Raw genomic sequence first — 22689 nt, 5'->3', positions numbered from 1 at the left:
GGGACCAGGCTGGGTCCTACAGTATCCTCTCTATAGACTAGATAACTTCTCCTGGGGACCAGGCTGGGTCCTACAATATCCTCTCTAGATAACTTCTCCTGGGGACCAGGCTGGGTCCTACAGTATCCTCTCTATAGGCTAGATTTCTCCTGGGGACCAGGCTGGGTCCTACAGTATTCTCTCTATAGACTAGATAACTTCTCCTGGGGACCAGGCTGGGTCCTACAGTATCCTCTCTATAGACTAGATAACTTCTCCTGGGGACCAGGCTGGGTCTTACAGTATCCTCTCTATAGACTAGATAACTTCTCCTGGGGACCAGGCTGGGTCCTACAGTATCCTCTCTATAGACTAGATAACTTCTCCTGGGGACCGGGCTGGGTCCTACAGTATCCTCTCTAGATAACTTCTCCTGGGGACCAGGCTGGGTCCTACAGTATCCTCTCTATAGACTAGATAACTTCTCCTGGGGACCAGGCTGGGTCCTACAGTATCCTCTCTATAGACTAGATAAGTTCTCCTGGGGACCAGGCTGGGTCCTACAGTATCCTCTCTATAGACTAGATAACTTCTGCTGGGGACCAGGCTGGGTCCTACAGTATCCTCTCTATAGACAAGATAACTTCTCCTGCGGACCAGCCTGGGTCCTACAGTATCCTCTCTAGATAACTTCTCCTGGGGACCAGGCTGGGTCCTACAGTATACTCTCTATAGACTAGATAACTTCTGCTGGGGACCAGGCTGGGTTCTACAGTATCCTCTCTATAGGCTAGATTTCTCCTGGGGACCAGGCTGGGTCCTACAGTATCCTCTCTATAGACTAGATAACTTCTCCTGGGGACCAGGCTGGGTCCTACAGTATCCTCTCTATAGGCTAGATAACTTCTCCTGGGGACCAGGCTGGGTCCTACAGTATCCTCTCTATAGACTAGATAACTTCTCCTGGGGACCAGGCTGGGTCCTACAGTATCCTCTCTATAGTCTAGATAACTTCACCTGGGGACCAGGCTGGTTCCTACAGTGTCCTCTCTAGATAACTTCTCCTTGGGACCAGGCTGGGTCCTACAGTATCCTCTCTATAGGCTAGATTTCTCCTGGGGACCAGGCTGGGTCCTACAGTATTCTCTCTATAGACTAGATAACTTCTCCTGGGGACCAGGCTGGGTCCTACAGTATCTTCTCTATAGACTAGATAACTTCTCCTGGGGACCAGGCTGGGTCCTACAGTATCCTCTCTATAGACTAGATAACTTCTCCTGGGGACCAGGCTGGGTCCTACAGTATCCTCTCTATAGAATAGATAACTTCTCCTGGGGACCAGGCTGGGTCCTACAGTATCCTCTCTAGATAACTTCTCCTGGGGACCAGGCTGGGTCCTACAGTATCCTCTCTATAGACTAGATAACTTCTCCTGGGGACCAGGCTGGGTCCTACAGTATCCTCTCTAGATAACTTCTCCTGGGGATCAGGCTGGGTTCTACAGTATCCTCTCTATAGACTAGATAACTTCTCCTGGGGACCAGCCTGGGTCCTACAGTATCCTCTCTAGATAACTTATCCTGGGGACCAGACTGGGTCCTACAGTATCCTCTCTAGATAACTTCACCTGGGGACCAGGCTGGGTCCTACAGTATCCTCTCTATAGAATAGATAACTTCTCCTGGGGACCAGGCTGGGTCCTACAGTATCCTCTCTATAGACTAGATAACTTCTCCTGGGGACCAGGCTGGGTCCAACAGTATCATCTCTATAGACAAGATCACTTCTCCTGGGGACCAGGCTGGGTCCTACAGTATCCTCTCTAGATAACTTCTCCTGGGGACCAGGCTGGGTCCTACAGTATCCTCTCTAGATAACTTCTCCTGGGGACCAGGCTGGGTCCTACAGTATCATCTCTATAGACTAGATAACTTCTCCTGGGGACCAGGCTGGGTCCTACAATATCCTCTCTAGATAACTTCTCCTGGGGACCAGGCTGGGTCCTACAGTATCCTCTCTAATTAACTTCTCCTGGGGACCAGGTTGGGTCCTACAGTATCCTCTCTAGATAACTTCTCCTGGCGACCAGGCTGGGTCCTACAGTATCCTCTCTATAGACTAGATAACTTCTCCTGGGGACCAGGCTGGGTCCTACAGTATCCTCTCTATAGTCTAGATAACTTCACCTGGGGACCAGGCTGGGTCCTACAGTGTCCTCTCTAGATAACTTCTCCTTGGGACCAGGCTGGGTCCTACAGTATCCTCTCTATAGTCTAGATAACTTCACCTGGGGACCAGGCTGGTTCCTACAGTGTCCTCTCTAGATAACTTCTCCTTGGGACCAGGCTGGGTCCTACAGTATCCTCTCTACAGACTAGATAACTTCTCCTGGGGACCAGGCTGGGTCCTACAATATCCTCTCTAGATAACTTCTCCTGGGGACCAGGCTGGGTCCTACAGTATCCTCTCTATAGGCTAGATTTCTCCTGGGGACCAGGCTGGGTCCTACAGTATTCTCTCTATAGACTAGATAACTTCTCCTGGGGACCAGGCTGGGTCCTACAGTATCCTCTCTATAGACTAGATAACTTCTCCTGGGGACCAGGCTGGGTCCTACAGTATCCTCTCTATAGGCTAGATAACTTCTCCTGGGGACCAGGCTGGGTCCTACAGTATCCTCTCTATAGACTAGATAACTTCTCCTGGGGACCAGGCTGGGTCCTACAGTATCCTCTCTATAGGCTAGATAACTTCTCCTGGGGACCAGGCTGGGTTCTACAGTATCCTCTCTATAGACTAGATAACTTCTCCTGGGGACCAGGCTAGGTCCTACAGTATCCTCTCTATAGACTAGATAACTTAACCTGGGGACCAGGCTGGGTCCTACAGTGTCCTCTCTAGATAACTTCTCCTTGGGACCAGGCTGGGTCCTACAGTATCCTCTCTATAGACTAGATAACTTCACCTGGGGACCAGGCTGGGTTCTACAGTATCCTCTCTAGATAACTTCTCCTGGGGACCAGGCTGGGTCCTACAGTATCCTCTCTATAGACTAGATAACTTCTCCTGGGGACCAGGCTGGGTCCTACAGTATCCTCTCTAGATAACTTCTCCTGGGGATCAGGCTGGGTTCTACAGTATCCTCTCTATAGACTAGATAACTTCTCCTGGGGACCAGCCTGGGTCCTACAGTATCCTCTCTAGATAACTTCACCTGGGGACCAGGCTGGGTCCTACAGTATCCTCTCTATAGAATAGATAACTTCTCCTGGGGACCAGGCTGGGTCCTACAGTATCCTCTCTATAGACTAGATAACTTCTCCTGGAGACCAGGCTGGGTCCAACAGTATCATCTCTATAGACTAGATAACTTCTCCTGGGGACCAGGCTGGGTCCTACAATATCTTCTCTAGATAACTTCTCCTGGGGACCAGGCTGGGTCCTACAGTATCCTCTCTAATTAACTTCTCCTGGGGACCAGGTTGGGTCCTACAGTATCCTCTCTAGATAACTTCTCCTGGCGACCAGGCTGGGTCCTACAGTATCCTCTCTATAGACTAGATAACTTCTCCTGGGGACCAGGCTGGGTCCGACAGTATCCTCTCTATAGACTAGATAACTTCTCCTGGGGACCAGGCTGGGTCCTACAGTATCCTCTCTATAGACTAGATAACATCTCCTGGGGACCAGGCTGGGTCCTACAGTATCCTCTCTATGGACTAGATAACTTCTCCTGGGGACCAGGCTGGGTCCTACAGTATCCTCTCTATAGACTAGATAACTTCTCCTGGGGACCAGGCTGGGTCCTACAGTATCCTCTCTAGATAACTTCTCCTGGGGACCAGGCTGGGTCCTACAGTATCCTCTCTAGATAACTTCTCCTGGCGACCAGGCTGGGTCCTACAGTATCCTCTCTATAGACTAGATAACTTCTCCTGCGGACCAGGCTGGGTCCTACAGTATCCTCTCTATAGTCTAGATAACTTCACCTGGGGACCAGGCTGGGTCCTACAGTGTCCTCTCTAGATAACTTCTCCTTGGGACCAGGCTGGGTCCTACAGTATCCACTCTAGATATCTTCTCCTGGGGACCAGGCTGGGTCCTACAGTTTCCTCTCTAGATAACTTCTCCTGGGGACCAGGCTGGGTCCTACAGTATCATCTCTATAGACTAGATAACTTCTCCTGGGGACCAGGCTGGGTCCTACAATATCCTCTCTAGATAACTTCTCCTGGGGACCAGGCTGGGTCCTACAGTATCCTCTCTAATTAACTTCTCCTGGGGACCAGGTTGGGGCCTACAGTATCCTCTCTAGATAACTTCTCCTGGCGACCAGGCTGGGTCCTACAGTATCCTCTCTATAGACTAGATAACTTCTCCTGGGGACCAGGCTGGGTCCTACAGTATCCTCTCTATAGACTAGATAACTTCTCCTGGGGACCAGGCTGGGTCCTACAGTATCCTCTCTATAGACTAGATAACATCTCCTGGGGACCAGGCTGGGTCCTACAGTATCCTCTCTATGGACTAGATAACTTCTCCTGGGGACCAGGCTGGGTCCTACAGTATCCTCTCTATAGACTAGATAACTTCTCCTGGGGACCAGGCTGGGTCCTACAGTATCCTCTCTAGATAACTTCTCCTGGGGACCAGGCTGGGTCCTACAGTATCCTCTCTAGATAACTTCTCCTGGCGACCAGGCTGGGTCCTACAGTATCCTCTCTATAGACTAGATAACTTCTCCTGCGGACCAGGCTGGGTCCTACAGTATCCTCTCTATAGTCTAGATAACTTCACCTGGGGACCAGGCTGGGTCCTACAGTGTCCTCTCTAGATAACTTCTCCTTGGGACCAGGCTGGGTCCTACAGTATCCTCTCTATAGACTAGATAACTTCACCTGGGGACCAGGCTGGGTCCTACAGTATCCTCTCTAGATAACTTCACCTGGTGACCAGGCTAGGTCCTACAGTATCCTCTCTATAGACTAGATAACTTCACCTGGGGACCAGGCTGGGTCCTACAGTATCCTCTCTAGATAACTTATCCTGGGGACCAGGCTGGGTCCTACAGTATCCTCTCTATAGACTAGATAACTTCTCATGGGGACCAGGCTGGGTCCTACAGTATCCTCTCTATAGACTAGATAACTTCTCCTGGGGACCAGGCTGGGTCCTACAGTATCCTCTCTATAGACTAGATAACTTCTCCTGGGGACCAGGCTGGGTCCTACAGTATCCTCTCTATAGACTAGATAACTTCTCCTGGGGACCGGGCTGGGTCCTACAGTATCCTCTCTATAGACTAGATAACATCTCCTGGGGACCAGGCTGGGTCCTACAGTATCCTCTCTATAGACTAGGTAGTATCCACCCGGCACAGCCAGAAGAGGACTGCCCCCCCCCCCATAGCCTGGTTCCTCTCTAGGTTTCTTCCTAGGTTCCTGCTTTTCTAGGGAGGTTTTTCCTAGCCACCGTGCTTCTACACCTGCATTGCTCGCTGTTTGGGGTTTTAGGCTGGGTTTCTGTACAGCACTTTGAGACATCAGCTGATGTAAAAAGGCTTTATCAATACATTAGATTGATTGATTGATTGATTGATTGATTGATTGGGGACTAGGCAGGGTCCTATACTTATTCCCTATGAAGTGCACTACTTTTGAACAGAGCCCCTATGAGTCCCGGTAAAAAAAAGTAGTGCACTATAAAGTGCACCGATGTTAATAGGGTTCAAGTTGGGACGGCAGGCTGTGTTTTAGTGAGAGACACCTTCTGATGAGAGTGGTTAACCTCTGGTGCTGCAGGTTAATATTCACTGCAGTCCTTTTCCCACATTTTGTTACGTTACAGCCTTATTCTCAAATGGATTACATTTAAAATGTTCCTAATTAATCTACTGAATACTTTCAGTAGAATTAATGACTGATTAATGACTGAATACTTTCCCGAATACACAGTACAGTATGTTAATATATGTGTGAGGATAACCTGGATAAACAAGACTGAATGCTGAGATCACAATGGTGAGACTAGCCATTTTTACATTTACATTTTTAGTCATTTAGCAGCCGCTCTTATCCAGAGCAACTTACAGTAGTGAATGCATACATTTCATTTCATTTCATTTCATGCATTTTTTATTTTTTATTGTACTGGCCCCCCGTGGGAATCAAACCCATAACCCTGGCGTTGCGCACACCATACTGGCGTTGCAAACACCATGCTCTACCAACTGAGCCACAGGGAAGGCCCCACATATCACTTCACATACAGCTATCTTCAACAAGGCTATTGTGGCGTTGGTTAGACTAGCAGACAGAAGGAGATGAATGTTTAGACAGTGATGTACCGTACCTTTCTCTGCACGCCGCCCATGCGTGCACACTTAGCGTCCATGGCCTGGTATGTGAGCCACAGACAAGTGTCCACATGTTGGATATAACACACTGAGTCCCCGTACTTGATGTCAGGAACACCCATGCCATCCACTTCCTTCTTTGGCCCCAAGTCCAGCTTTTCCTGGAGAAGGAAGCAGATGAGACAGATGACTAATGAACATCATTTATAATAAAAAAAAGGGACAAGGGGTTGTAGTTAGTTAGGGTATGAAGCACAACTTAGTGCCTGCAATGTATTAGCTGTGATATAGTCATTATTAACAGGATGTAGTGTAGAATGACCCCTGCTCTGACCCCCTACTCTCCCTCCCTCCCTCCCTCTCTCTCTCCCTCCCTCCCTCTCGCTCTCTCTCTCTCTCTCCCTCCCTCCCAACCTGTGTCACTGTCTCTCTGAATATTCTCCAATGGTTTTTGAAACAGGATTATGAGCTATAGCGCTCTGAAATAAACACAGACACAATGTCACACACTTGACACGTCATTGGTTGAAGAAATGCAACCTCAGCACTCCTCATCCATGAGAGAGAAGAGAGGGACAGGAGAGGGCTGAGTCCCTAATGGAGGCAGAGAGCTGTAGGAACCATGAGAGAGAAGAGAGGGACAGGAGAGGGCTGAGTCCCTAATGGAGGGAGAGAGCTGTAGGAACCATGAGAGAGAAGAGAGGGACAGGAGAGGGCTGAGTCCCTAATGGAGGCAGAGAGCTGTAGGAACCGTGAGAGAGAAGAGAGGGACAGGAGAGGGCTGAGTCCCTAATGGAGGCAGAGAGCTGTAGGATCCATGAGAGAGAAGAGAGGGACAGGAGAGGGTTGAGTCCCTAATGGAGGCAGAGAGCTGTAGGAACCATGAGATAGAAGAGAGGGACAGGAGAGGGCTGGGTCCCTAATGGAGGCAGAGAGCTGTAGGAACCATGAGAGGACAGCTGGACGCAGAGAGCTGTAGGAACCCTACCCTACACAGCAATCTGTTTCTATATAACCCTACACTACACAGCAATCTGTTTCTATATAACCCTACACTACACAGCAATCTGTTTCTATATAACCCTACACAGCAATCTCTTTCTATATAACCCTACACAGCAATCTGTTTCTATATAACCCTACACAGAAATCTGTTTCTATATAACCCTACACAGCAATCTGTTTCTATATAACCCTACACAGCAATCTGTTTCTACATAACCCTACACAGCAATCTGTTTCTATATAACCCTACACAGCAATCTGTTTCTATATAACCCTACACTACACAGCAATCTGTTTCTATATAACCCTACACAGCAATCTGTTTCTATACAACCCTACACAGCAATATGTTTCTATATAACCCTACACTACACAGCAATCTGTTTCTATATAACCCTACACTACACAGCAATCTGTTTCTATATAACCCTACACAGCAATATGTTTCTATATAACCCTACACAGCAATCTGTTTCTATATAACCCTACACTACACAGTAATCTGTTTCTATATAACCCTACACAGCAATCTGTTTCTATATAACCCTACACAGCAATATGTTTCTATATAACCCTACACAGCAATCTGTTTCTATATAACCCTACACAGCAATCTGTTTCTATATAACCCTACACAGCAATATGTTTCTATATAACCCTACACAGCAATCTGTTTCTACCTAACCCTACACAGCAATCTGTTTCTATATAACCCTACACAGCAATCTGTTTCTATATAACCCTACACAGCAATCTGTTTCTATATAACCCTACACTACACAGCAATCTGTTTCTATATAACCCTACACTACACAGCAATCTGTTTCTATATAACCCTACACACTAATCTGTTTCTATATAACCCTACACAGCAATCTGTTTCTATATAACCCTACACAGCAATCTGTTTCTATATAACCCTACACAGCAATCTGTTTCTATTTAACCCTACACAGCAATCTGTTTCTATATAATACTACACAGCAATCTGTTTATATATAACCCTACACAGCAATCTGTTTCTATATAACCCTACACAGCAATCTGTTTCTATATAACCCTACACTACACAGCAATCTGTTTCTATATAACCCTACACAGCAATCTGTTTCTATACAACCCTACACAGCAATCTGTTTCTATATAACCCTACACAGCAATCTGTTTCTATATAACCATACACAGCAATCTGTTTCTATATAACCCTACACAGCAATCTGTTTCTATATAACCACAACCCCCAGCCTCCAACACCCAGCGTCTAATTACAAGAGACTCCAGCCTCCATCACCCAACATCTAATTACAAGAGACTCCAGCCTCCATCACCCAACATCTCATTACAAGAGACTCCAGCTTCCATCACCCAACATCTCATTACAAGAGACTCCAGCCTCCATCACCCAACATCTCATTACAAGAGACTCCAGCTTCCATCACCCAACATCTAATTACAAGAGACTCCAGCCTCCATCACCCAACATCTAATTAAAAGAGACTCCAGCCTCCATCACCCAACATCTAATTACAAGAAACTCCAGCCTCCATCACCCAACACCTAATTACAAGAGACTCCAGCCTCCATCACCCAACACCTAATTACAAGAGACTCCAGCCTCCATCACCCAACATCTAATTACAAGAGACTCCAGCCTCCATCACCCAACATCTAATTACAAGAGACTCCAGCCTCCATCACCCAACAACTAATTACCAGAGACTCCAGCCTCCATCACCCAACATCTCATTACAAGAGACTCCAGTCTCCATCACCCAACATCTCACTAGTGCAGGAGGCATGTTGCTGAAGACTGCTCTGTGCAGATCAACAGTATACTGTTACTGTAAGCGGTAGAGTGTGTGTGTGTGTGTGTGTGTGTGTGTGTGTGTGTGTGTGTGTGTGTGTGTGTGTGTGTTTGCATGGCAGAGCCAGGCTGAAGTGTACCTTGGAGGGGCGGAAGCAGAAAGCAGTAGACTTGACGTCAGCCTTCTCCTTGTCCATCAGCAGCAGGCCCTTATCCTCCATGATACTGAGGTACTTCCCCGTGGTCACATGACGGAGACGGAAGGGTTGACCCCAGCGGGTGTGGCTGCCGCTCCACCTACAGAGAGACAGAGAGAGAAGAGACAGAGACAAAGAGAGAGAAGAGACAGAGAGACAGAGAGAAGAGACAGAAAGAAGAGACAGAAAGAGAGAAGAGAGAGCGACAGAGAGAGAAGAGAGAAGAGACAGAGAAAGAGAGAAGAGACAGAGAAAGAGAGAAGAGACAGAGAAAGAGAAGAGAGAGAGACAGACAGAGAGAGAGACAGAGAGAGAGAGACAGAGAGAGACAGAGAGACAGAGAGAAGAGACAGAGAGTTGAGAGATAAGAGACAGAGAAAGAGAGAAGAGAGAGAGGAGACAGTAAGAAGAGGAGACACCTCTGAAGGTCTGGCCCCCAGTGGGCGTGATACTGACTAGTACTAGAGCATCGTTTCCCAAACTCGGTCCTGGGTCCTAATCGGAGCTTGATGATGAGCTGGTTATTTGAATCAGCTGAGCAGTGCTGCGACATCCCTTGTGGTCCCCAGGACAGAGTTCGGGACATTCTGGACTAGACGTTGTGACTAGTCTGATAAGAAAACATTTCTTTATTAACACAGAAAACAGCCATGAATCCTCCCAACGTGTTAACATTAAAACCACATTTAACTAAAATACTGAATCCTCCCAACGTGTTAACATTAAAACCACATTTAACTAAAATACTAAATCCTCCCATCATGTTAACATAAAACCACATAACATTTAACTAAAAGACTGAATCCTGCCAACATGTTAACATTAAAACCACATTTAACTAAAAGACTGAATCCTCCCAACATGTTAACATTAAAACCACATTTAACTAAAAGACGGAATCCTCCCAACATGTTAACATTAAAACCACATTTAACTAAAAGACTGAATCCTCTCAACATGTTAACATTAAAACCACATAACATTTAACTAAAAGACTGAATCCTCCCAACATGTTAACATTAAAACCACATTTAACTAAAAGCCTGAATCCCCCCAATGTGTTAACATTAAAACCACATTTAACTAAAATACTGAATCCTCCCAACGTGTTAACATTAAAACCACATTTAACTAAAAGACTGAATCCTCCCAACATGTTAACATTAAAACCACATTTAACTAAAATACTGAATCCCCCCAACATGTTAACATTAAAACCACATAACATTTAACCTAAAGACTGAATCCCCCAACGTGTTAACATTAAAACCACATTTAACTAAAATACTGAATCCTCCCAACGTGTTAACATTAAAACCACATTTAGCTAAAAGACTGAATCCTCCCAACATGTTAACATTAAAACCACATTTAACTAAAAGACGGAATCCTCCCAACGTGTTAACATTAAAACCACATTTAACTAAAAGACTGAATCCTCCCAACGTGTTAACATTAAAACCACATTTAACTAAAAGACTGAATCCTCCCAACATGTTAACATTAAAACCACATTTAACTAAAAGACTGAATCCTCCCAACATGTTAACATTAAAACCACATTTAACTAAAAGACTGAATCCTCCCAACCTGTTAACATGAAAACCACATTTAACTAAAAGACTGAATCCTGCCAACATGTTAACATTAAAACCACATTTAACTAAAAGACTGAATCCTCCCAACATGTTAACATTAAAACCACATTTAACTAAAAGACTGAATCCTCCCAACGTGTTAACATTAAAACCACATTTAACTAAAAGACTGAATCCTCCCAACATGTTAACATTAAAACCACATAACATTTAACTAAAAGGCGAGGAGTCACGACTACTCCCCCTGTGTTTCTGTGTCTGTACGCTACTCGTGTTTCTTGTTTTGTTCCATGTTCCCTTATTTATTAAATTCACTCCCTGTACTTGCTTTCTGCTTCTTAGCGTTACACAATGCTGGAGTTTAAAAGAAAAGAAGTGGGTGATCTGGAACAATGAAAGTTGTCCATGTTAACCTACTTTAAATAAAGTGAAACAGTACTATCTATAACCCCAAACCTATTTCTATACTGTTCTGAAGATGTACAGTACTATCTATAACCCCAAATCTATTTCTATACTGTCCTGTAGACGTACAGTACTATCTATAACCCCAAACCTATTTCTATACTGTCCTGTAGACGTACAGTACTATCTATAACCCCAAACCTATTTCTATACTGTCCTGTAGACGTACAGTACTATCTATAACACCAAACCTATTTCTATACTGTCCTGTAGACGTACAGTACTATCTATAACCCCAAACCTATTTATATTCTGTCATGTAGACGTACAGTACTATCTATAACCCCAAAGCTATTTCTATACTTTCCTGTCCTGTAGACGTACAGTACTATCTATAACCCCAAACCTATTTCTATACTGTCCTGTAGATGTACAGTACTATCTATAACCCCAAATATATTTCTATACTGTCCTGTAGACGTACAGTACTATCTAAAACCCCAAACCTATTTCAATACTGTCCTGTAGACGTACAGTGCTATCTATAACCCCAAACCCATTTCTATTTTGTCATGTAGACGTACAGTACTATCTATAACCCCAAACCTATTGCTATACTGTCCTGTAGACATACAGTACTATCTATAACCCCAAACCTATTTCTATACTTTCCTGTCCTGTAGACGTACAGTACTATCTATAACCCCAAATCTATTTCTATACTGTAGACGTACAGTACTATCTATAACCCCAAACCTATTTCTATACTGTCCTGTAGACGTACAGTACTATCTATAACCCAAAACCTATTTCTATACTGTCCTGTAGACGTACAGTATTATCTATAAGCCCAAACCTATTTCTATACTGTCCTGTAGACGTACAGTACTATCTATAACCCCAAACCTATTTCTATACTGTCCTGTAGATGTACAGTACTATCTATAACCCCAAATCTATTTCTATACTGTCCTGTAGACGTACAGTACTATCTATAACCCCAAACCTATTTCTATACTGTCCTGTAGACGTACAGTACTATCTATAACCCCAAACCTATTTCTATACTGTCCTGTAGACGTACAGTACTATCTATAACACCAAACCTATTTCTATACTGTCCTGTAGACGTACAGTACTAACTATAACCCCAAACCTATTTCTATACTGTTCTGTAGACGTACAGTACTATCTATAACCCCAAACCTATTTCTATACTGTCCTGTCCTGTAGACATACAGTACTAACTATAACCCCAAACCTATTAATATACTGTTCTGTAGACGTACAGTACTATCTATAACCCCAAACCTATTTCTATACTGTTTTGTAGATGTATAGTACTATATATAACCCCAAACCTATTTCTATACTGTCCTGTAGACGTACAGTACTATCTATAACCCAAAACCTATTTCTATACTGTTCTGTAGACGTACAGTACTATCTATAACCCCAAACCTATTTCTATACTGTTCTGTAGACGTACAGTACTATCTATAACCCCAAACCTATTTCTATTCTGTCATGTAGACGTACAGTACTATCTATAACCCCAAACCTATTGCTATACTGTCCTGTAGACGTACAGTACTATCTATAACCCCAAACCTATTTCTATACTGTCCTCTCCTGTAGACGTACAGTACTAACTATAACCCCAAACCTATTAATATACTGTCCTGTAGACGTACAGTACTATCTATAACCCCAAACCTATTTCTATACTTTCCTGTCCTGTAGACGTACAGTACTATCTATAACCCCAAATCTATTTCTATACTGTAGACGTACAGTACTATCTATAACCCCAAACCTATTTCTATACTGTCCTGTAGACGTACAGTACTATCTATAACCCAAAACCTATTTCTATACTGTCCTGTAGACGTACAGTATTATCTATAAGCCCAAACCTATTTCTATACTGTCCTGTAGACGTACAGTACTATCTATAACCCCAAACCTATTTCTATACTGTCCTGTAGATGTACAGTACTATCTATAACCCCAAATATATTTCTATACTGTCCTGTAGACGTACAGTACTATCTATAACCCCAAACCTATTTCTATACTGTCCTGTAGACGTACAGTACTATCTATAACCCCAAACCTATTTCTATACTGTCCTGTAGACGTACAGTACTATCTATAACACCAAACCTATTTCTATACTGTCCTGTAGACGTACAGTACTAACTATAACCCCAAACCTATTTCTCTACTGTTCTGTAGACGTACAGTACTATCTATAACCCCAAACCTATTTCTATACTGTCCTGTCCTGTAGACATACAGTACTAACTATAACCCCAAACCTATTAATATACTGTTCTGTAGACGTACAGTACTATCTATAACCCCAAACCTATTTCTATACTGTTCTGTAGATGTATAGTACTATATATAACCCCAAACCTATTTCTATACTGTCCTGTAGACGTACAGTACTATCTATAACCCCAAATATATTTCTATACTGTCCTGTAGACGTACAGTACTATCTATAACCCCAAACCTATTTCTATACTGTCCTGTAGACGTACAGTACTATCTATAACCCCAAACCTATTTATATTCTGTCATGTAGACGTACAGTACTATCTATAACCCCAAACCTATTTCTATACTGTCCTGTAGACGTACAGTACTATCTATAACCCCAAACCTATTTCTATACTTTCCTGTCCTGTAGACGTACAGTACTATCTATAACCCCAAACCTATTTCTATACTGTCCTGTAGACGTACAGTACTAACTATAACCCCAAACCTATTTCTATACTGTTCTGTAGACGTACAGTACTATCTATAACCCCAAACCTATTTCTATACTGTTCTGTAGATGTATAGTACTATATATAACCCCAAACCTATTTCTATACTGTCCTGTAGACGTACAGTACTATCTATAACCCCAAATATATTTCTATACTGTCCTGTAGATGTACAGTACTATCTATAACCCCAAACCTATTTCTATACTGTCCTGTAGACGTACAGTACTATCTATAACCCCAAACCTATTTATATTCTGTCATGTAGACGTACAGTACTATCTATAACCCCAAACCTATTTCTATACTGTCCTGTAGACGTACAGTACTATCTATAACCCCAAACCTATTTCTATACTTTCCTGTCCTGTAGACGTACAGTACTATCTATAACCCCAAACCTATTTCTATACTGTCCTGTAGACATACAGTACTATCTATAACCCCAAACCTATTTCTATACTGTCCTGTAGACGTACAGTACTAACTATAACCCCAAACCTATTTCTATACTGTTCTGTAGACGTACAGTACTATCTATGACCCCAAACCTATTTCTATACTGTTTTGTAGATGTATAGTACTATATATAACCCCAAACCTATTTCTATACTGTCCTGTAGACGTGCAGTACTATCTATAACCCCAAATATATTTCTATACTGTCCTGTAGACGTACAGTACTATCTATAACCCCAAACCTATTTCTATACTGTCCTGTAGATGTACAGTACTAACTGTAACCCCAAACCGTCTGTCTGACAGAACAGAACACAACACAACAGGCTACAGAGGGCAGAGTATTTATATTCAACCCCAAACCCTGTCCTCATCAGAAACCATGAACACTACAGTATATCCAATAAGCCCTGATACAAAACAAGGAGAGAAATCTCTGTCTGTGTTATCGGGGGACTACTACCATGCTGTTTGTAATTAGACACTTCACCGCAAACAGTCTGTGTGTATATGACCCTGGATGGGAGGAGGGCTCTTCTTCTCTCCACAGACTGGGTCTGACAGAGACACTGTACACCACGTTGGCAGTGGGCCCCGCTGACAGAGACAGTGTTACTGGGAGTTCTATTAACACCGTCACACGTACAACCCCAGGTCAGGATACAGGGTCTTAAAGGAGTCAATACCATGCCCTCTCACGGTGACATCACCCTGATCTACACTGCTGGGGGGCAGAGTGTTAATGGTACACTCTCTATAGAGTGATAATATTACAGTGTTAATGTTACAGTGTCTATAGAGTGATAATATTACAGTGTTAATATTACAGTGTCTATAGAGTGATAATATTACACTGTCTATAGAGTGTTAATGGTACTGTCTCTATAGAGTGATAATATTACAGTGTTAATATTACAGTGTCTATAGAGTGATAATATTACAGTGTCTATAGAGTGTTAATGGTACTGTCTCTATAGAGTGATAATATTACAGTGTTAATATTACAGTGTCTATAGAGTGATAATATTACAGTGTTAATATTACAGTGTCTATTGAGTGTTAATATTACAGTGTCTATAGAGTGATAATATTAGTGTTAATATTACAGTGTCTATAGAGTGATAATATTACAGTGTCTATAGAGTGATAATATTACAGTGTTAATATTACAGTGTCTATAGAGTGCTAATATTACAGTGTCTCTATAGAGTGATAATATTACAGTGTCTATAGAGTGATAATATTACACAGTGTCTATAGAGTGATAATATTACAGTGTCTCTATAGTGTTAATATTATAGTCTCTAGAGTGATAATATTACAGTGTCTACAGAGTGATAATATTACAGTGTTAATATTACAGTGTCTATAGAGTGATAATATTACAGTGTTAATATTACAGTGTCTATAGAATTTTAATATTACAGTGTCTATAGAGTGTTAATATTACAGTCTCTACAGAGTGATAATATTACACTGTTAATATTACAGTGTCTATAGAGTGATAATATTAGTGTCTATAGAGTGATAATATTACAGTGTCTATAAAGTGATAATATTACAGTGTTAATATTACAGTGTCTATAGAGTGATAATATTACAGTGTCTATAGAGTGTTAATATTACAGTGTCTATAGAGTAATAATATTACAGTGTCTATATAGTGTTAATATTACAGTCTCTATAGTGTTAATGGTACACTCTCTATAGAGTGATACTATTACAGTGTCTATATAGTGTTAATATTACAGTCTCTATAGAGTGTTAATGTTACACTCTCTATAGAGTGATAATATTACAGTGTTAATATTACAGTGTCTATAGAGTGATAATATTACAGTGTTAATATTACAGTGTCTATAGAGTGATAATGGCACTGTCTCTCTGATCTACACTCTATAGAGTGATAATATTGCTGTGTCTACAGAGTGTTAATTGTACTGTCTCTCTGATCTACACTCTATAGAGTGATAATATTGCAGTCTCTATAGAGTGATAATATTACAGTGTCCATAGAGTGATAGTATTACAGTCTCTATAGAGTGATAATATTACAGTGTCTATAGAGTGATACTATTACAGTGTCTATAGAGTGATAATATTAGTCTCTATAGTGTGTTAATGGTACTGTCTCTCTGATCTACACTCTATAGAGTGATAATATTACATTGTCTATAGAGTGATAATATTACAGTGTCTATAGAGTGATAATATTACAGTGTCTATTGTCACCCCTGATCTGTTTCACCTGTCCTTGTGTGATTGTCTCCACCCCCTCCAGGTGTCACTTATTTTTCCCAGTGTATTTATCCCGGTGTTTCCTGTCTCTGTGCCAGTGTATTTATCCCTGTGTTTCCTGTCTCTTTGTGCCAGTGTATTTATCCCTGTGTTTCCTGTCTCTCTATACCAGTGTATTTAACCCTGTGTTTCCTGTCTCTCTGTACCAGTGTATTTATCCCTGTTTCCTGTCTCTCTGTACCAGTGTATTTATCCCTGTGTTTCCTGTCTCTGTACCAGTGTATTTATCCCTGTGTTTCCTGTCTCTCTGTACCAGCTCATCTTGTCTGTTTCAAGTCAACCAGCATGTTTGTCCGTGCTCCTGCTTTTGCTATTCTCTCTGTTTGCTAGTCCTCCAGGGTTTGACCCTTGCCTGCCTGACTCTGAACCCGCCTGCCCTGACCATTCTGCCTGCCCTCGACCTCGAGCCTTCCTGACCATTCTGCCTTCCCTGACCTCGAGCCTGCCTGTCACTCTGTACCTCCTGGACTCTGATCTGGTTTTGACCCTTGCCTGTTTTCTGGACTCCGTACCCGCCTGCCTAACCAGTCTGCCTGCCCTCGACATCGAGCCTGCCTGACCAGTCTGCCTGCCCTCGACCTCGAGCCTGCCTGACCAGTCTGTACCTCCTGGACTCTGATCTGGTTTTGACCTTTTTGCTTGTCCACTACCATTCTCTTGCCTGCTCCCTTTTTTTGGAACTAATAAATATCAGACTCAAACCACCTTCCCCCCCGTGTCTGCATCTGAGTCTGGCCCTGAACCGTTATAGTCTATAGAGTCTAGTGGTAACAGATTGGCATTGTCATACGGAGGTGAGATGAGATGTGTCACGTAGTTGAACTTACGCAACTCGTAGCGTCTCCAGCCTCCAGAGGGAGCGGGCGTGGATGGACACAGCTCCCCCCTCGTAGTGCACCGTCCTGGGGAAGAAAAGACAAGTGAGTGGAGGGTTAGTGGTGGTGGTGGGTGAAAGTGGATATCAGTCATGCATCCACCAGACCATTACACTGGTCTGTATTCCTGAGAAATAAGAGCCCGATGCCGATGTCCTCATAAAGCACATATTCACAACGTAAACACTTCACCTTGGTACGGAGGAATATCAACAGGAACATCTATGGGGAACTTATTTCACATCCTTCCATGTTTTGATGCTGTGTTTCTCTGTGGATAGTGGATAGTGAGGACAGTATCTAGGCCTGCAGCAGTGGATAGTGAGGACAGTATCTAGACCTGCAGCAGTGGATAGTGAGGGCAGTATCTAGACCTGCAGCAGTGGATTGTGAGGGCAGTATCTAGACCAGCATCAGTGGATAGTGAGGGCAGTATCTAGACCTGCACCAGTGGATAGTGAGGGCAGTATCTAGACCTGCAGCAGTGGATAGTGAGGGCAGTATCTAGACCTGCAGCAGTGGATAGTGAGGGCAGTATCTAGACCTGCAGCAGTGGATAGTGAGGGCAGTATCTAGACCAGTGGATAGTGAGGGCAGTATCTAGACCAGTGGATAGTGAGGGCATTATCTAGACCTGCAGCAGTGGATAGTGAGGGCAGTATCTAGACCTGCAACAGTGGATAGTGACAGCAGTATCTAGACCTGCAGCAGTAGATAGTGAGGGCTGTATCTAGACCAGTGGATAGTGAGGGCAGAATCTAGACCTGCAGCAGTGGATAGTGAGGGCAGTATCTAGGCCTGCAGCAGTGGATAGTGAGGGCAGTATCTAGACCTGCAGCAGTGGATAGTGAGGGCAGTATCTAGACCAGTGGATAGTGAGGGCAGTATCTAGACCAGTGGATAGTGAGGGCAGTATCTAGACCTGCAGCAGTGGATAGTGAGGGCAGTATCTAGGCCTGCAGCAGTGGATAGTGAGGGCAGTATCTAGACCAGTGGATAGTGAGGGCAGTATCTAGACCTGCAGCAGTGGATAGTGAGGATAGTGAGGGCAGTATCTAGACCAGTGGATAGTGAGGGCAGTATCTAGACCTGCAGCAGTGGATAGTGAGGATAGTGAGGGCAGTATCTAGACCTGCAGCAGTGAATAGTGAGGGCAGTATCTAGACCTGCAGCAGTGGATAGTGAGGATAGTGAGGGCAGTATCTAGACCTGCAGCAGTGAATAGTGAGGGCAGTATCTAGACCTGCAGCAGTGGATAGTGAGGATAGTGAGGGCAGTATCTAGACCTGCAGCAGTGAATAGTGAGGGCAGTATCTAGACCTGCAGCCGTGGATAGTGAGGATAGTGAGGGCAGTATCTAGACCTGCAGCAGTGAATAGTGAGGGCAGTATCTAGACCTGCAGCAGTGGATAGTGAGGGCAGTATCTAGACCTGCAGCAGTGGATAGTGAGGGCAGTATCTAGACCAGTGGATAGTGAGGGCAGTATCTAGACCAGTGGATAGTGAGGGCAGTATCTAGACCTGCAGCAGTGGATAGTGAGGGCAGTATCTAGACCTGCAGCAGTGGATAGTGAGGGCAGTATCTAGACCAGTGGATAGTGAGGGCAGTATCTAGACCTGCAGCAGTGGATAGTGAGGGCAGTATCTAGACCTGCAGCAGTGGATAGTGAGGGCAGTATCTAGGCCTGCAGCAGTGGATAGTGAGGGCAGTATCTAGACCTGCAGCAGTGGATAGTGAGGGCAGTATCTAGACCTGCAGCAGTGGATAGTGAGGGCAGTATCTAGGCCTGCAGCAGTGGATAGTGAGGGCAGTATCTAGACCAGTGGATAGTGAGGGCAGTATCTAGACCAGTGGATAGTGAGGGCAGTATCTAGACCTGCAGCAGTGGATAGTGAGGGCAGTATCTAGACCTGCAGCAGTGGATAGTGAGGGCAGTATCTAGACCAGTGGATAGTGAGGGCAGTATCTAGACCAGTGGATAGTGAGGGCAGTATCTAGGCCTGCAGCAGTGGATAGTGAGGGCAGTATCTAGACCTGCAGCAGTGGATAGTGAGGGCAGTATCTAGACCTGCAGCAGTGGATAGTGAGGGCAGTATCTAGGCCTGCAGCAGTGGATAGAGAGGGTATGTTTAACGATGACAGGAGGTCCAGGGAGGCCAGGTGAAACTGAGATGATCCTAATGTTCTCGAGGAAATGTATATTTCAGGCTGCTGAGAACTCATTCTGTCTAGAGTAGGCAGTGTGCCTCCATCCATTCATACATCTCCCTCCCTCCCTCCCTCCCTCCCTCCCTCCCTCCCTCCCTCCCTCCCTCTCCCTACCTCTCTCTCCCTCCCTCCCTACCTCTCTCTCCCTCCCTACCTCTCTCTCTCCCTCTCTCTCTCTCTCTCTCTCTCTCTCTCCCTCCCTACCTCTCTCTCTCTCCCTCTCTCTCCCCCTACCTCTCTCTCTCTCCCTCCCTACCTCTCTCTCTCTCTCCCTCTCTCTTTCCCTCCCTACCTCTCTCTCTCTCTCCCTCCCTCTCTCTCCCTCCCTCCCTCTCTATCTCTCTCTCTCTCTCTCCCTCCCTACCTCTCCCTCCCTCCCTCCCTCCCTACCTCTCTCTAGTTCATTCCAGTCATTGGCAGCAGAGAACTGGAAGGAAAGACGACCAAAGGAGGAGTTGGCTTTGGGGGTGACCAGTGAGATATACCTGCTGGAGCGCGTGCTACGAGTGGGTGCTGCTATGGTGACCAGTGAGCTGAGATAAGGCGGGGCTTTACCTAGCAGAGACTTGTAGATAACCTGTAGCCAGTGGGTTTGGCGATGAATATGAAGCGAGGGCCAACCAACGAGAGCGTACAGGTCGCAATGGTGGGTAGTATATGGGGCTTTGGTGACAAAACGGATGGCACTGTGATAGACTGCATCCAGTTTGTTGAGTAGAGTGTTGGAGGCTATTTTATAGATGACATCACCGAAGTCGAGGATCGGTAGGATGGTCAGTTTTACGAGGGTATGTTTGGCAGCATGAGTGAAGGATGCTTTGTTGCGATGTAGGAAGCCATTTCTAGATTTGATTTTGGATTGGAGATGCTTAATGTGAGTCTGGAAGGAGAGCTTACAGTCTAACCAGACACCCAGGTATTTGTAGTTGTCCACATATTCTAAGTCAGAGCCGTCCATGGTGTCATCTGCGTAGAGGTGGATCAGAGAATCACCAGCAGCAAGAGCAACATCATTGATGTATACAGAGAAAAGAGTCGGCCCGATAATTGAACCCTGTGGCACCCCCATAGAGACTGCCAGAGGTCCGGACAACAGGCCCTCCGATTTGACACATTGAACTCTATCAGAGAAGTAGTTGGTAAACCAGGCGAGGCAATCATTTGAGAAACCAAGGCTGTCGAGTCTGCCAATAAGAATGTGGTGATTGACAGAGTCGAAAGCCTTGGCCAGGTCGATGAATACGGCTGCACAGTAATGTCTCTTATCGATGGTGGTTATGATGTCGTTTAGGACCTTGAGCGTGGCTGAGGTGCACCCATGACCAGCTCTGAAACCAGATTGCATAGAGGAGAAGGTACGGTGGGATTCGAAATGGTCGGTAATCTGTTTGTTAACTTGGCTTTCGAAGACCTTAGAAAGACAGGGTAGGATAGATATAGGTCTGTAGCAGTTTGGGTCTAGAGTGTGACCGCGGCAGCTTTCCAATCTTTGGGAATCTCAGACGATACGAAAGAGAGGTTGAACAGGCTAGTAACAGGGGTTGCAACAATTTCGGCTGATAATTTTAGAAAGAGAGGGTCCAGATTGTCTAGCCCGGCTGATTTGTAGGGGTCCAGATTTTGCAGCTCTTTCAGAACATCAGCTATTTGGATTTGGGTGAAGGAGAAATGGTGGGGGCTTTGGCGGGTTGCTGTGGAGGGTGCCGGGCAGTTGACTGGGGTTGGGGTAGCCAGGTGGAAAGCATGGCCAGCCGTAGAGAAATGCTTATTGAAATTCTCAATTATAGTGGATTTATCGGTGGTGACAGTGTTACCTAGCCTCAGAGCAGTGGGCAGCTGGGAGGAGGTGCTCTTATTCTCCATGGACTTTACAGTGTCCCAGAACTTTTTTGTGTTAGTACTACAGGATGCAAATTTCTGTTTGAAAAAGCTAGCCTTAGCTTTTCTAACTGCCTGTGTATATTTGTTCCTAACTTCCCTGAAAAGTTGCATATCGCGGGGGCCATTCGATGCTATTTCAGAACGCCACAGGATGTTTTTGTGCTGGTCAAGGGCAGACAGGTCTGGAGTGAACCAAGGACTATATCTATTCCTAGTTCTACATTTTTTGAGTGGGGCTTGCTTATTTAATATGGTGAGGAAGGCACTTTTAAAGAATAGCCAGGCATCTCTCTCTCCCTCCCTCCCTCCCTCCATCCCACTTCTTCTCAATCCCTCGTTCCATCTCTCCCTCCCTACCTACCCCTCCCTCCATCCATCCATCCATCCATCCCTCCCCTCTTTACATCCCCTCCCTCCCTCTTTCCATCTCCCTCTCTCTCCCTTTCTCCCTCCCTCCATCCCACTTCTTCTCAATCCCTCCCATCTCCCTCTCTCTTCCTCCCTCCAGCCATCCCTCTTTCCATCTCTCCCTCCCTGACCTACCTCTCCCTCCCTCCCTACCTCTCCCTCCCTCCATCCATCCCTCTTTACATCTCTCTCCCTCCCTACCTACCTCTCCCTTTCTCCCTCCCTTTCTCCCTCCCTTCCATCCCACTTCTTCTCAATCCCTCCCTGCCTCCCATCTTCCTCTCTCTCTTCCTCCCTCCATCCATCCCTCTTTCCATCTCCCTCCCTCTCTCTCTCCCTCCATCCATCCCTCTTTCCATCTCTCTCTCTCCCTCCCTCCCTACAGAGTAGAACTACGTACTCTCTTCTCTTCTTTGAAGCAGAACAGTGGATGCCC

The 22689-nt window shown here is 44.7% G+C and overlaps 1 pseudogene; it reads right to left on the bottom strand.

Moving 5' to 3' along the window:
- LOC106591814 (ryanodine receptor 2-like) overlaps positions 1-22689 on the bottom strand; it is a 503114-nt pseudogene that overhangs the window by 239065 nt on the left and 241360 nt on the right.

The sequence above is a fragment of the Salmo salar genome, chromosome ssa18, assembly GCF_905237065.1.
Source record: "Salmo salar chromosome ssa18, Ssal_v3.1, whole genome shotgun sequence".
In the NCBI taxonomy this organism is placed as follows: domain Eukaryota; kingdom Metazoa; phylum Chordata; class Actinopteri; order Salmoniformes; family Salmonidae; genus Salmo; species Salmo salar.
The sequence above is the reverse complement of the archived record's forward strand: the minus strand, read 5'-3'. Positions and strand labels throughout refer to the sequence as shown.